Source organism: Canis lupus, chromosome 3 (genome assembly GCF_003254725.2).
Source record: "Canis lupus dingo isolate Sandy chromosome 3, ASM325472v2, whole genome shotgun sequence".
Lineage (NCBI taxonomy): Eukaryota > Metazoa > Chordata > Mammalia > Carnivora > Canidae > Canis > Canis lupus.
The window spans coordinates 78,641,325-78,656,763 of NC_064245.1; the positions used below are offsets into that span (position 1 = coordinate 78,641,325).

General features: G+C 32.3%; 1 long non-coding RNA gene across 1 annotated transcript; it reads left to right on the forward strand.

The window, feature by feature from the left end:
• The first annotated feature begins 244 nt into the window (after positions 1-244).
• On the forward strand, positions 245-14,987 carry LOC125754894 (uncharacterized). The gene is made up of 2 exons (XR_007409968.1): positions 245-717; positions 14,779-14,987. It is a non-coding gene; the product is annotated as an uncharacterized LOC125754894 (long non-coding RNA).
• Positions 14,988-15,439: the final 452 nt, after the last annotated feature.

Genomic DNA, 15,439 nt, shown 5'->3' on the forward strand with positions numbered 1-15,439 from the left:
CAAACCGCTGTGCCACCCAGGGATCCCTAAGAAAGCTTTTAAACTATGATCAATTTCTTTATCTTCCATGATATAAAATGAGGTGAAATATTAGTCAGCAAGACTGAAGAGTCCATTTCTTCTCCAAAAGGAAATATGACTGTCCCATCTAGATGGTTCTAGAATCAAGAATGTATACTATCTTGGAGTCTATTTAGGATTATGATGTTTTTACAGTCTAGAATTTCCCTTTTACTATATTTTCTAAATGGCCATTATAACGATTATAGAAATTTCTACTGGATAGATACCTGTTACCCATCTTAGTCATTGTTTGGACGATGTTATTTTTCTTAGCAAACAATTATGAAAATAAGAAGGCAGTGTTATGTCTTCACTTTGAAGATTACTTGCTGAATGAAGAATTCATGCTTTTAACTACACAGCTGTCATAGCTATTTATGAAAATGCACTCTCTTTGTAGCTTCAATTGTTAACAAAATTAACAAGACAAATACATTTTGTGCTTCACCAATCTTTCTAAATTATCTGTTCAGATTAACAATGAGAATTGAATGAAAAGGTGAATGACGACAAGCTAAAAATAAAATTTTAAACCACAAAAAACCATGGGTTTCTGTAGCAAGGAGCTACACATTTATGTACACTTATAAATGCTTTTATACAAATATTTCTACAATAAACTTATTTTCTTCAAAATAGTTTGCCATCAATATGGTAAGTGACACCTGCTTTATTTTTCTTGGTCAAAATATGTGTTGATGCTTTGAGAATGGAATTAATTCATATAAGTATCTGTGCTTGCCTTGCTGATATATAGAGAAACATACTGCATTTTGCTTTTTAATAACACTTGCCTTAATGACACTTTATAGTAATATGAAGCAACTTAGTTATTTTTGAAAAATGAAGAAGAATTTCAAAGAATTTAAATTCAAAGTTATGATAAAGATTTATTTTTAGAACAATGGTCAGTAACATAAATGAGGCTGAAAGAGCCATGCAACATACATAAAGTTGCCAGATTTAGCAAATGAAAATACAGGACACCCAGTGAAATCTGAATTTCAGATAAAGAGTGAATACTGCTATGACCTAAATGGGCCATACTTATATTAAGAAAATATTCACTGTTTATCTGAAATTCAAATACCTTCATGAACTGAATTTTTTCTGACAACCCTGAGTGCACAAGGATTCTTCAGTCCCTATTGCCAATCTACAGAACTCCATATTCTTGGGCTATATTTCAGTTTTGGTTCTAGAAAATTATTATACTAGAAATTTAGAGCAACTCAACTGTGTTCATTAACATACATATGAAAGGAATCATCACTAAGATGTATCAGGCTCATTTTAATTTACTTTAAAAAATAAGTTGCTTTATGCATTAATCTCCTTTTCAAAATTTATTGTTGCTCCCCATCACAAAATAAAACTTCTAATCACTATAGCATAGATTTTATTCAGTAGGGTTTAACATCAAAAGGGATGAAATGTGTTGATAACAATGATTTATTTCTTTTAATGAAACAAGCAAAATCATGTATCTATTATTGCACCATGCATTAAAAAAATAAAGCTTCTCATATTCCAAGATGTAGGTTATGTCAAAAACAAAAATGTTTTCAAATAGTTATGTATTCATTTACCAATATATGAATAAAACATTTTACAGAGCCCATGAATTCTTTATATCTCACCCAGTGTTCTGTTGTTAAGCAGACATTGCTTCATCCTTGAGTATAAGGATTTAATTTGATAACTTGGATGTTTTATCTTCTGATATTTACAAACTTCACAAAAGTATAGTTCTTTTATTGTTTTTCTTTAGGTTATTTTAGAGATGTGTAAATCTGTAACTGTGATAATGAAAAGGGAAAGGCAATTCACTTTGTTTAACTCACTTATATTCAATTTCATGAGAAATAATATTTCACATGAGGTAAATTCAAGATATTCAAGTAAAAACATAGATGTTTAATGTTGTTATATTTTTACAAGCAGATGTGTTATATTGTCAGGAATATGGTGCTAGAATTGTTTGCCTGGGTTCAGATCCCTGAGTTCAGTCTAGATGCGTGAATTTGGGGAAGTTACATAAATTTTCTATGCTATACTTTCTTAATCTGTATATGGGAATAGTAATACTTCTATGAGGGAGAATGGAGATGAGATTTAAAAGAATTAATTCTTGGAAAATGCTTAAAACAGTAAATGCATCCTAGTTAAACAACTAGTTTTTATGTCATTACCATATTTTTATATTCTAGTTTATATATGTTTATATCCTAGTTAAACCACTAGTTTTTAGGTTATTACCATATTTTCAATTATTTTGCAGCTAATTGCAATGAATTATTGTAAACACATTAATTATTTTACTTATACATAGGTTTGGCATGATAACATCAAACGTGTGAAACAAAACTACCATACTTCTTGATTTTGAAACTCAGAAGTATTCAAATATCCAATCATCTGAACAAAATACTTTAGGGACTTGTCAGTGTAAGAGGTTAAAGTTAAAACTGTTATGGAGTGTTATCATTTGGTGGAACATAGTCAATTGTTGTTTAACAAGTGTCTACTACATTTCTTTGGGTTTTTTTTTGTTTTTTTTTTTTAATTTTTTTTTTTTCATTTCTTTGAACTTAAACATTAAGCAGAAATGATGTTAGCACTCTAGATTCAAGAAATGTAATTGTTCTGGACTAAATCCAAATTGGGATAGTAAAACAGTTCTTAGATGTTTTTGAGTAATGATCCCACAATAAAACTTCACATCATAACATAAAAAGATGTTACATAGTTAACTTTTTATGCTATCATAAAAGTCCCATATTTCTTAAACCACATCAAAATTATATCAGTACAGGTTTTAGATTACATGACATCTAATCACTCTGTTGGAACGATTTTAAAACTTTTGATGTTTTTTAAATGTACTGATTTTTTGAGGTGTGTGTGTGTCTTTCATAAACATAAGTGAGAATATGAGCAAAATTGAGGTATTTCTATATAGATATTAATAAACAGATACTCATATTAAGTATTTCCTCTACATAATCTTGGCTTATTGTTGTTGCTCCTGTCATTGTTATTTGATTTCCTATCATGAGATTGCATGGTGGGTAAATATGATGCCCAATGAAGCTTCTGAAGCATCCACCATGACAAGGACATTACTAGTATCTCATCTTCTCACAAATAACTGTATGGTCACTTCCTGGCATTAGAAGAAAATTAGTAAAAGGCGATTCATTATACTATTGACAGCTACTGCTCCTGCCCCAGACCAAACATCATCAGGAACTTCAGAAATGATCACAGGTAGTGTCAAGTAGGAATGACGCATGAACACCCTCCCCTAAGAGACTCAAGATAGTTCATTTCTCCTCATATCAGCCTTACTGAACCACAGTCAGAAGCTCAGGTCTCTAGGATAATCCTTCTCTATCCATAGTTTCTAAATCCCCTTGTTTGACCCAGTCCTTCTCCTTACCTTTCCTGAATATCACAAAAACTATTTTACTTTCTTATACTCCAGATCTATGATTGGCAAAGTTCTTTATGTCCCTAATACCCTTTAAAGTTCTTTTCTTTCTCTTCTTGGTAGTAATTAATCTTCTGAAGACATCACCTCCTTCTAGACCTCTCAAATGGAGGATGCTCTTTAAATTATAATTATTATTCTCTTTATGGTCCTGCATTCAATGTGTAAAGGTCCACTGCCTCTTCCAATCCATATATCTTCCACTTTCAAAAGCTTCAGATTTCCTGAGTATATTTCATCAGATGCAGTATCACCCATCTAGTCTGTCAATGCTATTGCCTTCAGGTTTCCTGCTTATTTTTGCACGGTTATTGCCAATCACTGAGCCCTGCTTTCCTCTTCATTTCTACCCCCACAATTCTTGCAAATCTGTCATCCATGGACATGACTCATTAAGTAACTAGTTATCTCAGGTCCTTGATTTCGCTTCCCACTTTCCTTCAGCTACTCTCATAGACACACCCAGAGACCTGCTATCGTAAAAACTCCACCTCTTTCAAAACTTTGCTTTCTATAGCCTCAAAATCCAACTATCTCTTCCACCATTCTAGTTCATTTATCCTAGGAATCATATTTTACCATTTTTTCACCAGATTATATACCCTAGGCTTCTAACATAAGGTCTTTTTTCTTCCATTAGTGATCATTATTCTTTTGCTTTTCATTTCCATTCCTTCTATGAATTTCAACAATCACTGAATTCAAATATTCACTCTCCTAAAGTTTCTGGAAATAATCATACGTTTAACTAACTGGTTTCATTTTAAATTCAAGAAAATAAACCTCAAGTGGGTAACTTTACCAAGCAATCCAACTGTGTCTCAATTAAATGTGTTTTGTTTTGAATTCAGATAACTCTTTTGTATCTTCAGGTTTCTCCTCAAACCATGTGAGTCTCTTCCATTCTTCATTAATAGGTGATAAACTTGCTTCAAAATTCGTTTGAAAATGGATCCCATCAGATAAGACTTCCATCATCATGTGATCATGTTATTTTTATTTACATGTGGCTCCATATTCTTCATCTAATTTTACTGTGTAAAATTGTTTGGTTAACAGCTGTCAAAGCCTATTTCTTTCATACTTGCTCTGGAACTCATTTTTTCTCTATTACTCATAAACTGTACTCTAGCAGTTACTGGAAGTGTGCAAATGTGTATATTTGATCACATATCTCTCTTGATTTTCTGTGTCATTTCTTTCTTCTATTTACTGAAAAAAACATTTCACATGAAAAAGTGCTGAAACTGCCTTTCCTTCCAATGACATTTTAACTTACCTAATCCAGTTTCCACCATACTGTTTAGAATTCTTGTAAAGGTCAGATATGATTTTCAATGCCCAAACCAATGGAAGTTGCTTTGTTTGATTGATTGATTGATTGATTGATTGATTGATTTAGCTTTGTCTTCCTTTTAAGCTACTGCTCAATAGTGTTTTATACAATTGATCTTGAAACAATTCCTGATATTCTTCACTGGATGCTACTTTTCCATATTCTATAATTCTAAAAATTCTTTTAAAAATAAATATTTAAAAAATAGCTTTTGAATAGATTGAATATACTAGGAAACATCCCTGGGTCCCTTTTTATGTATTTTCTTTTTCTTTTCTATCTGCATTCTTTCCCTAGATCATTTTACCTACATTTAACTTCAACCGACATACTTGTGACTCTCAAATATATATTTTACCTCCAATGTTTCTTAATGATCTAATTATATATGCAAAACTTACTGCATAATTGTTAGAGTTTGATGTCTAAGTCATCACAAAATAAATGTCAACAATTTTTGAATTTATGTACCAAATTTTATCCTCCATCATTTTTTTTGCCATTTTATGTATATGACCTAGCTAAGTTCTAGGATCCTTCTCTCTTCCTCTCCAATGATATCACCCTAATGCAAAGGACTTTGTCTTGTGGATAAGCATATCTAATGTCAGACGCAATAGATGGTACGTGATAGTTACTACGTAAATATTCTCAACTAAAAGAAAGAAATTCTACAGGGTTTTTTTTAGAGCTGTTATTTCCTTAAAAATAAGAAAAATTAAAGAGTTGAGAGGTTTTAGTTTTTTGTTGATATTCATTAAGTTGCAAGAAATAAACTTGGATAAATCTTTAAGAACGCTTTTGATAACAGTAGGTCAAAAAGTACATACTGCAAGGTTTTGTATAACAACCCAGTTTTGATATAAAAAAATCCAGGTTTTCCTTTTCCTTTAGCAATTTTCAGTGTGTTCTTTTTATCATTGTTACAACTGTCATAATTCCCAATATCACATCCTTATGTAATAATTATCCAAACAAGAAGCAAAGAGTGATGCAATGTTCTTTCTCCTTGCACTATTATAATATGAAGAGCCCGCTGGTCTGTGATATTCAACAGATAACACAACACCTTCGCATAAGTACCTTTGACCCAGATCCTCCTACTTGCCTCCCTTCAGTTCCCTCCCTCCTTAACTGATATGCTAGACACCCCACATGTGTTATTTGATTAAATGACTCTTTCAACATACTGTGACAAATTTAATGAAACAATTTTTGGGGCGATATCTATGACTGTCAATTAGATTTCATATGCAATCAATTAGTTGAACTCCTACAGTTATGTAGCCTCTTTCTAACAAACAAATCCTTTTACTTCTATAATTCTGCTGCTTCTCCCATTACTTTACAAGCACCAAACTTTAGTTGGTGAAGCACTCTTCCCCAATGGTGTGAGCATTAATAAAGTATGATATATCTTTTTTTTTAAGATTTATTTATATTTATTTAAGAATGAGAGAGTGAGTAGGGGGAGGTAAAGAGGGAGAGGGAGAAAGAATTTGTAAAAGACTCCCCCCTGAGCATGGAGCCCCATGCAGGGCTCCATCTCAAAACCCTAAGAACATGACCTGACTGGAAATCAAGACTTGGATGCTCAACCAACTGAGCCTACCCAGGCAGTCCTAACCTATGATCTCTTATGCTTGCTGCTGGTCATAGCATTAGTGAAGCCATCCCTCTTTGTGTAAGGAACAGTGGAGCTGGATTTGATTCCTTTAGGGTCAAAAAATACAGCTACTCTCAGTTTTTCCTTCCATAATCAAGAAGAAAAAAATTATTTCAAGGGTCCTCAGTAGCTTCTCCTTATTTTTCATCAGCTATATCAAATCATCACTCTTTGTCAATAATTAGCAAGGGGAATGAGATTGCTGGAACTGAGTTTGGTCATGATTAACCTTTTAGGGCTTACCAACTGGAAGGAAAAAGAATTCTGCTAAGTAATCAGCAATGTCTGATACAATTACCATCGAATAGGGATTCCGAAATTTAACAAATAAAAATACAGGATAACCAGTTAAATTTGAATGTCAAATCAGCAACAAACATTTTTTTTTTTTTAGTAATAGGTTTAAATGAAATTATTTAAGACAATTATGTTTACATATAATTGTACAAAAATTTATTCATTGTTGATCTGAAATTCAAATTTAACTAGATTTTCTGTATTTTTCCTAATAATCCTACATTTAGCCAAACTGTGAAAAAGCAATTTTTTTTTCTTATATCCCAAATGATTTTTAAAATCCCTTTCATTCTATAAAATATTTGTCTCCCAGATAAGCCAAAGACTTCATACTGACACTAGTCAGGACTTCCTCTTTTGCCCCCTTTACAAGCATTTCCTCTGCTCTTATTATTTTGTATACAGGTTTGTTTTTATTTTTTTCTATCAAAAGCAGTGTGATGTTGAGAAAATCATTTAGGAACTAATTTCAGAGCTAGAACTAATTTCAAACTTAGTTGAACTGTTATCTATGTAACCAGGGCTATGCCACTGTTAAAAAGTATTTAAGTTGATATGAGATTAAAGTCATCTAAGATACCTTTTAGAGGATACCATAGGAATATATTGTATCATTATTATACAATAAATACATACCAAGGAACCATTCATTCTGAAGCTTGAGAATCAAGAGTTCATTTTGCACAGTATTAATTTCTCCACTCACAAGATGTATGTAAGAGCTTCATGAAAAACAATATTGTTAATATTGTAACAGAAGGAGTTTCAGACTTCATGGTAGCTTCCAAGTGGCAATGCCATCAGCCATTTCATCAGCTCTTAAAACACACAAAGTTCAGAGAATTGTCTGCTCTGCTTATACAATATATTTTCTACCACCTGCTTTCCAAGAAATAATACAACCATTTAACCATTATAAGGAGAATCAATGTAACCAAATTCACATTGCTATAGAATTTCCAACAAAAACAAAAGGAGCAGTGACATCAAAATTTTCAGATGTTTCTAACTCCACTCTGCAATATTTTGTAACAAGGACGGCTTTGCAGGGCTGATTAACATTCCAGCTAATATTAGCAAACCTATCCTCTCAGGATATGATATTATCTAAGTTTATCCCCAACAAAAGTGTAATGAGCATGCTGTTAAATCAAGGAGCTCTCACAGATGGCCACCAAGGGCACTAGTATTTTTGCTAAGTTTATGTTATTATAGCCCTGCTGCAGGAAGGCATGATGAGCCTCTATGATTCACCTCATCAGGAGGCAGACTACCTCTAATTTTTACAATTTTTAAAGAAAAAAGAAAAGTTAAGAGAGAGGGGACACAGGGGAGATAGTTTCCTTTCTGAACCACAAAGAAATTTGATCTAAGAGTCAGATGATTTAGGTACAAAAATAACATTGTGGAAAAGCAATAAACATTTGACAAAAGGGAAATATAGTCATCTAGAAAATGTTAGTTTACATTTGTAGTTTTATGTACCTTGAGATTTTCTACTTTCTAGTTTTTTTTAATTTATGTGGTTAAAGGCCATATTAAACTTTTACATACTTTTATCTTACACACACAGCTAAGGGCAAAACTATATTAGCCATTAAAAGAAGATAATAGGCCAACCAGAGAAGATGTTATGGAAGGGAAACTACTTAGTATGATATTATGATGCTGGATTTATGTCACTGTAAGTTTGTCAAAACCTATGGAATATATACCACCAAGATTGAACTTTGGGAGCTAATGACGTGTCAGTGTAGGTTCATCGACTATAACAAATGTACCATTCTGGTGAAGGACATTGGTACTTGGGGAGGTTATACATGTATGAGGCAGGAGATATATGAGAATCTCTGTAGCTTCTACCTTATTTTTTGCTATGAACCTAAAACTGCTCAAAGTCTATTAGAAAATCTATTAGTGTAAGAAGTCTAAAAAACATCTAGTCTATAACTATAGTCTTAACTTTGGCATATTTGATAAATATGACCTTAATAACCCAAACTGTCATACTGATATTAAATGTGAAATTTTTTCTCAAAATTTTAAGTTGAATATATATGTATATTAACTCATAATATATTAAAAAATAAAGTGCATGCTTCAACTTTGAAACAGAAGATCTTTGAAAAAATAAGTTAGCAGTAGTGGGTAGGGGCAGCATACAATCTTTATAGAATATCATAAAATAAGTTCATTTTTAGAAGTTATACAAAATGTCACTTATAGTTTGCTTCTAAATATTATTTCCAGGGATCCCTGGGTGGCGCAGCGGTTTAGCGCCTGCCTTTGGCCCAGGGCGCGATCCTGGAGACCCAGGATCGAATCCCACGTCGGGCTCCCAGTGCATGGAGCCTGCTTCTCTCTCTGCCTGTGTCTCTGCCTCTCTCTCTCTCTCTCTCTCTCACTGTGTGCCTATCATAAATAAAAAATAAAATAAAAATTAAAAAAAAAAAAAAAATAAATAAATATTATTTCCAAGGATAATGCTTGAAAATTGAATTTTAATTTGGGTAAATGTTCACAAGGCATGTTTTTCCATGGATATAAACACCATTTAAATTTAGTGCCAGTTTGCCATTACTTTCTATTCAGAACCAATAAAATGAGTTGGGGTCAGTCCCTTTCAAAAAGAATGAAAACTCAAAACATTAATTTACTTTCTTATTTATTCTTCAAATTCAAGATTAATAAAAAATGACCCTTTGCCTTCATTAAAGTTGGCTTATTTAAATAAGTATTGCAATTAAATTCTAACCAGCGAATATCAATTACTTGCAGATTAGGAATGAATTTATTTAAATCACTAGGGAAATTGATCTTATATGTCTTCTCAAACACGATAAGATTTTCAGCGTTTATTTCATTTGGATCAGATGAAGATCTGGCCAGCCACATTCCCTTTACTAATTTTCTTTCCTAGCCTTGAAAATTACGTTATATTTTTGGCCAGGTGTTTTAATATATTTTAATATATATGTACTGCTTTAGTAGTCTAAGCATAAATTAAAGCATAATCACATTTCTTGACACTTCTTTACAACAACTTCCTGATAATGCTTTATCCTTAGAGAGTACAATGATATTAGAGTTGGTTCATTTATGGTTTAATAGAATTTTTTGAAAATGGCTTTAAAATTATCTTTAATGAGTTGATATTTTCATGAGGCAGTTACAAATAGAATATTTTCTTTAATGTAAGTAAAAAAAATCAAAATCCGATTTCTTAAAGCTAATTATTTTCAGAAAATGCCTTAGTATGTGTCATGAAAGTTGTATTAAATAGTGAACAAAACACAATCCCTTTTTGCTGCTATAAATTGCTTACTTTATAAAAGATTAATATTCAGGGAGTTCTAGGCAAGTAAAAGAAACAGAAAATAAGAAAGAGTGGGATGGAAAATGAGAGTCAAAAAAACAGAAAAAAATAAACTAGTTCACTTGAGGAATGGTATTTCAATTGAGAAAATATTTTCTGTGATAATTTGGTATTTTTAAATTCTGTATATCAGTACATATTTATTATAATATTTTTAGTTGTCTCTGTAGATATGATTTGTTATATAATGTGTGTTTCCTACAAATAACTAAAAATCTAAAGTCAAAATACCTAAATAATAAAGGTGTTTATTATCTCACATAATAAGCTCTGCTGGCAAGTTCACATCCCAATCACATTACTAAGAATCCATGTTCTCTCCATCTTCCAGTCCTCTCAGCCTTAGTAGGCTTTTACTTTCCTCCTGGTCCCTCAATTGCTACAGCAGCTCTGAGGATCACAACCATGTGCACTATTCCTTTCAGGCAGAAACAAACAAAACAGTCCTTCCACCTTCTTGTTAAAAATCAAAATATATTTCCTATTTGCCCAGAATATTTTTCTCCAATGCCTCATTGATAGAAATTTTGTTGCATTAGCTACCTAATTTAATAATTGGAAAGGGAGATTAAAATTACCATCATTGCTTTAGATTAGTTAGGATTCACTCCAGTGGCTAGGGCTATAGATGACATTTTTGTGAGGCATGCAAAAAAACATGGGCACATAAAACAAATCAAGGGGCAATTATTGAGAGAGAAGAAAAAATTGCCATTAGATAATCAACATCAGAGTCTACTGCCGTGCAAGTGTAACTCATGCCATTTAAAAACACTAAGAAATAAGTTGAAAGTATAAATGAAAAAAAAATACAGGTGTTACATAATGTAATTATTTTCATTAGGGCATATCTTAATAATCAAATCTCATTTTTTAACTTTAATTTATGTTATATAATTGAAGCATGACGATTTAAGCTATGATCAAATAAGAATACTTTTCTTTCTCATCACAGCTTATCTAAAGTAGTCGATTATTTGAGATGTGTGGACCAAAATGACTTTGACTCTTTAGAATTCAAATCTTAATAAGCAAGAAAAAAGAGGGAAGGAAGGAAGGAAGGAAGGAAGGAAGGGAAAACTAGAATCCTTCTCTTTCTACAGCATAGCACTTATTTCTTCCTTAGTTTGTGTTCTATGCCACAATCTCTTTATTTATTTTTAATTTAATTTTATTCTATTCTATTCCTTCTGTTTCCATGTCCTCTTTTACTCTCTTTTCTTCCTCTCTTCTTCCTTTTCTAAGGTATTTTTTGCCTATGAATGTACAAGCCAGTCTTTTTATGTATAACACTGGAGCAGTACTTAGTTAATCAAAATGATAATAATTATAATGATGGCAACCTGATAGGAAGAGGAGAATTATTATAATAATTTATGTGCCAGAGATTATACATGCATTATCTCATTTAATCCTACAAGTGTTTGGATAAGTTGATATTTCTCATATTTACTGGAAAGGAAAATTATAGGTAAGGGGATGTGACATCCTGCCAAGAATTACAAGGTTAGTATTTCAGGGAGGTATCCCAAAGCTAATATTCTGGTCTACTATACTTTTGTGACTTCCATGGTAGGTGGTCAGTTGAGGATACACAATTCAAATTAACTATGAACTTTTTGGTAGGCAAAAAGTATAGGATTGGAAGAAAACTGGAATGGAAACATTTTGCCCACTTCTGTTCCCACATAGATACTCCTTCTTAGTTAAGTCTTTTGGGATCCACTGTATTAACTGACACACAAAAGAACTACTTCCATCAACATGGTAGTTGTTTTTCTTCCCAATTGCCAGATAGGGAATATTCCTCTTTAGTAATTTCCTACTGCAATAAAGTCTACTGACTTCTCAGTAATTTCCTACTGCAATAAAGTCTACTGACTTCTCATTGTTAAAGGCCACTGTCATGAAGCAAACATGTCTTCTATTTAAAGGAAGAAATCTAAGACTGATGAAATTCTGGAAGCAACTAAACATCAAACATAGTTCCCAGTATTATTCATATCAGTAAAAGTGAAGACCTTTTTAACTTGAAAGCAGGATTTACATATTTTAACAATTAGTTTACTCTGTGTGTCTTGAAAGCATATATGTTCCATTCATATTTGAGACACCTGGGGCTTACATAAAAATTAAAATGGACACTAAAAATTGTTAATGGAAGTAGTGACAACAATAAAGCAGTTTCCAGTAGTAAGTGTCAAAAAATGTGGACCAGTCTATCATTAAAGGCCAAGGTTTAAAGCATAGTTTTTGAGTGTGTTTTGAAAGTGAATTTGCTCATCTCAGACCATAGACCTTTCTCGGTTAAGACTTGGTATGGAAATTATTCTGGTGAAATAATAATCATTATGATAATTAATTGATTGCTTAATATGGGGAAGAGACCTAGTGAAGTATCATGTATCATTATTACACTTCTTTCTCACAATAATCCTGTAGGATGAGTAGGGATATTTCCCTTATTTTAGAGGATAAAACAGGAAAAAGTTTAGATAGAATGGTTTTTGGCAAGAATCACAGAGGTAAATTGTGTAGCAGGAGTCAGAGCCCAAGTCTGAAGTACCTAAGATCTCAGTATCTTCAGGTTTTTGTTTTACAAAAATAGGATTTCTCACATTCTCATCAGATTTAGCCAGAAATTCTTGGTTTTTATGAGAAAAGAAAAGTCAGATTATCAGCAGCTCTGGCTTCACCTCTGCTTATCTCCATGTCTGTTTTTCTCCAACAACTATAAGTGATTACCTAAAGCTTGCCAACGCCTAATATCCTTCTCAGCAAAGTGTTTATCCTGTATTTAGAAGTAATATTTCAAATACAAACACAAATGATTCAATTTACCAAGTGCCAGCTATTTGACATATGTGTAAGGTGTAATTTTATCTTTTAAATAGGTGAGTATCAGTACCCCTTTTTGATAGAAAAGTAAAAAACAAGACTCATTAGAATTAGGTTGCTCAAGATTACATGGCCTCATTCAACATTTAAAAATAGTTTTGAGGGTCTACCTAACTCCGGACTAGTTTGTGAGATTTCATTTACTGCACAAGGGGCTTTGTTTCCTTTCACTTTGAAAGGGTGTAGGCAATCAGGCTTATTCTACCTCTTTCCACTCAGCCATTTTCTTCCCCTACACTAATAGTCCTTGAAATTTCACACACAGGCATAACTGAAGTATGTGAGATGTTTTTCTTGATATAAAAATACGCCTAGTGGTAGGTGAAGAGTTTGTGCATCTAGAAAATGCAAGTTGGTTCAAGAAAGAAAAGTAATAGCGAATTTTTCTGAGTATTAGTTTAACAACCATCCTGTATCTTCCTTGGGGATACACAGTAGCAAAAGCACTGCTGTGTTTTGTTTTGCTTTTAAACAATTTCAAAGACATTGAAATTGAAAACAAATTTAAACTCACATAATAACAAGTGAGGTTGTTTCATATCATTGAGTTTTAATGTTATTAAAATAACTGTTTAGGTTGACAATGACCTTGGCAAAGTGCAAGAGTAATTTTGACATAAGGACACATTGATAATGTGTCATTCTATCAGTTAAGTCCGTAATTTCTCTTGATCACCAATGGGCAGTTCATTAAATTAAATGATGCTGCAGTAGAATGAAGCTGTTGAAAAGATGAAATGTTCTAAAATTGTATCTTGGTCTAATATTGTGAATACAAAGTTCATATTTTTACATGTAAATAATCCAAGAACTCCAAGAGGGAGAATAAAAAAAAATACCTCCATTATTTGAATAATTTATATAAGACCAATCCATTCAGCAATTGAAATTTAAAATTGCATATAGATATTGAGTGGTATTGTCAAAGAAATATTTATTTTCTGTGTAATTAAATACCTGCATATCCAAATTAGCTTTTTTTGTTGTTGTTTTAATTTTTGAGACCAGATGCTTAGTACAAAATATTTCCTATTCTATTAAACAAAGTGTGAGTGTGATTCTTTTTTTTTCTTCCTTGTCTTTTTATTTTCATTATATTGGACCACACAAAAATGTCTTAGAAAAACTTGTGTCTTTTGGTATTTGGAAGTGCTTTCTCTCTACGCCTCATGGATGTGCCGTAAATGACTCTCAGTGATGAAGGAAATACTCTCTGTGTGCCATTCAATTGGATAGCTGCTAGCCACATGTAGTATTTCAGCACCTGAAAGAAAACTAGTATAACTAAGGAAGACATAGTCACATGTGGCTAGTGGCTATTGTATTACAAAATGTGAGTATAGATGACGATAAATATCCCCTTGAGACATATACATACCCTTTATTTACTTCCTTTATGCCCTGAATTGTGTGTGTATGCATGTGTGTGTATATATAACTTTGTTTTCTCACTACTTTCTTTGTATCCTTTAGTATGTCCAACAATGATTCCAAGCTCCTAGTATTGACACTTATGTGCCATATTATGCCAGGGTTGATCTGTATGATTAATGGTATATGATAGAACCTATGGTATGTCAATTCTGAGATTGATTTGGACTGTGACTTCCATCTTGGGCTATTTGCCTCTCTATTTTTCTCTCAAATAGCTTGTAAAGAACTGAGACTGACCAACAACCACATTAGTGAGCTTAGAAATGTCTACTTCAACCCTAGTGTGATCCAGAGTTGGCCATGGACCAGGCTGACAGCTTGATGGCAACCTTCTGTGAGACACGAGGCTGGAATCACCAGCTAAGCAGCTTCCATATTTCTGGCTCTCAAAAACTATGAGACAATAAATGTTTATTGTTTTAAACTGTTATGTTTGGGCACATTTGTTATGAAGCATAGATAAATACAGCAAGCCACCTGTTAATCTATGTATGTTTGTATACTGTGCTTAATGAATTACTTTATTATTAATTCTAATATCTTTCACAAGTAATTGCTTTGTATTTCCTAGATAGGCAAATATTTGGTCTTTCAAAAGTGGCATCTACTCCGCACAATGCTTATTATTTTTATTTCATCTTCTTATTATATGTTCAAGTAAGTATCAATGAATACAGTGAAATAATAGGGATGACCCTAGCAATGTGATTATGCAAAATATAATATCCAGTGCAATAAGAAATAATCAAAAATGAATTTGAGATATTATCAAATGTATTTTGGTATTCATTGAAATAATAGTTATTTTTAATCCTTACATTTGGTACATTGAAAGACCTATGAGTTATCTTATATTTTTGGAAAAAAAAAAAAAAC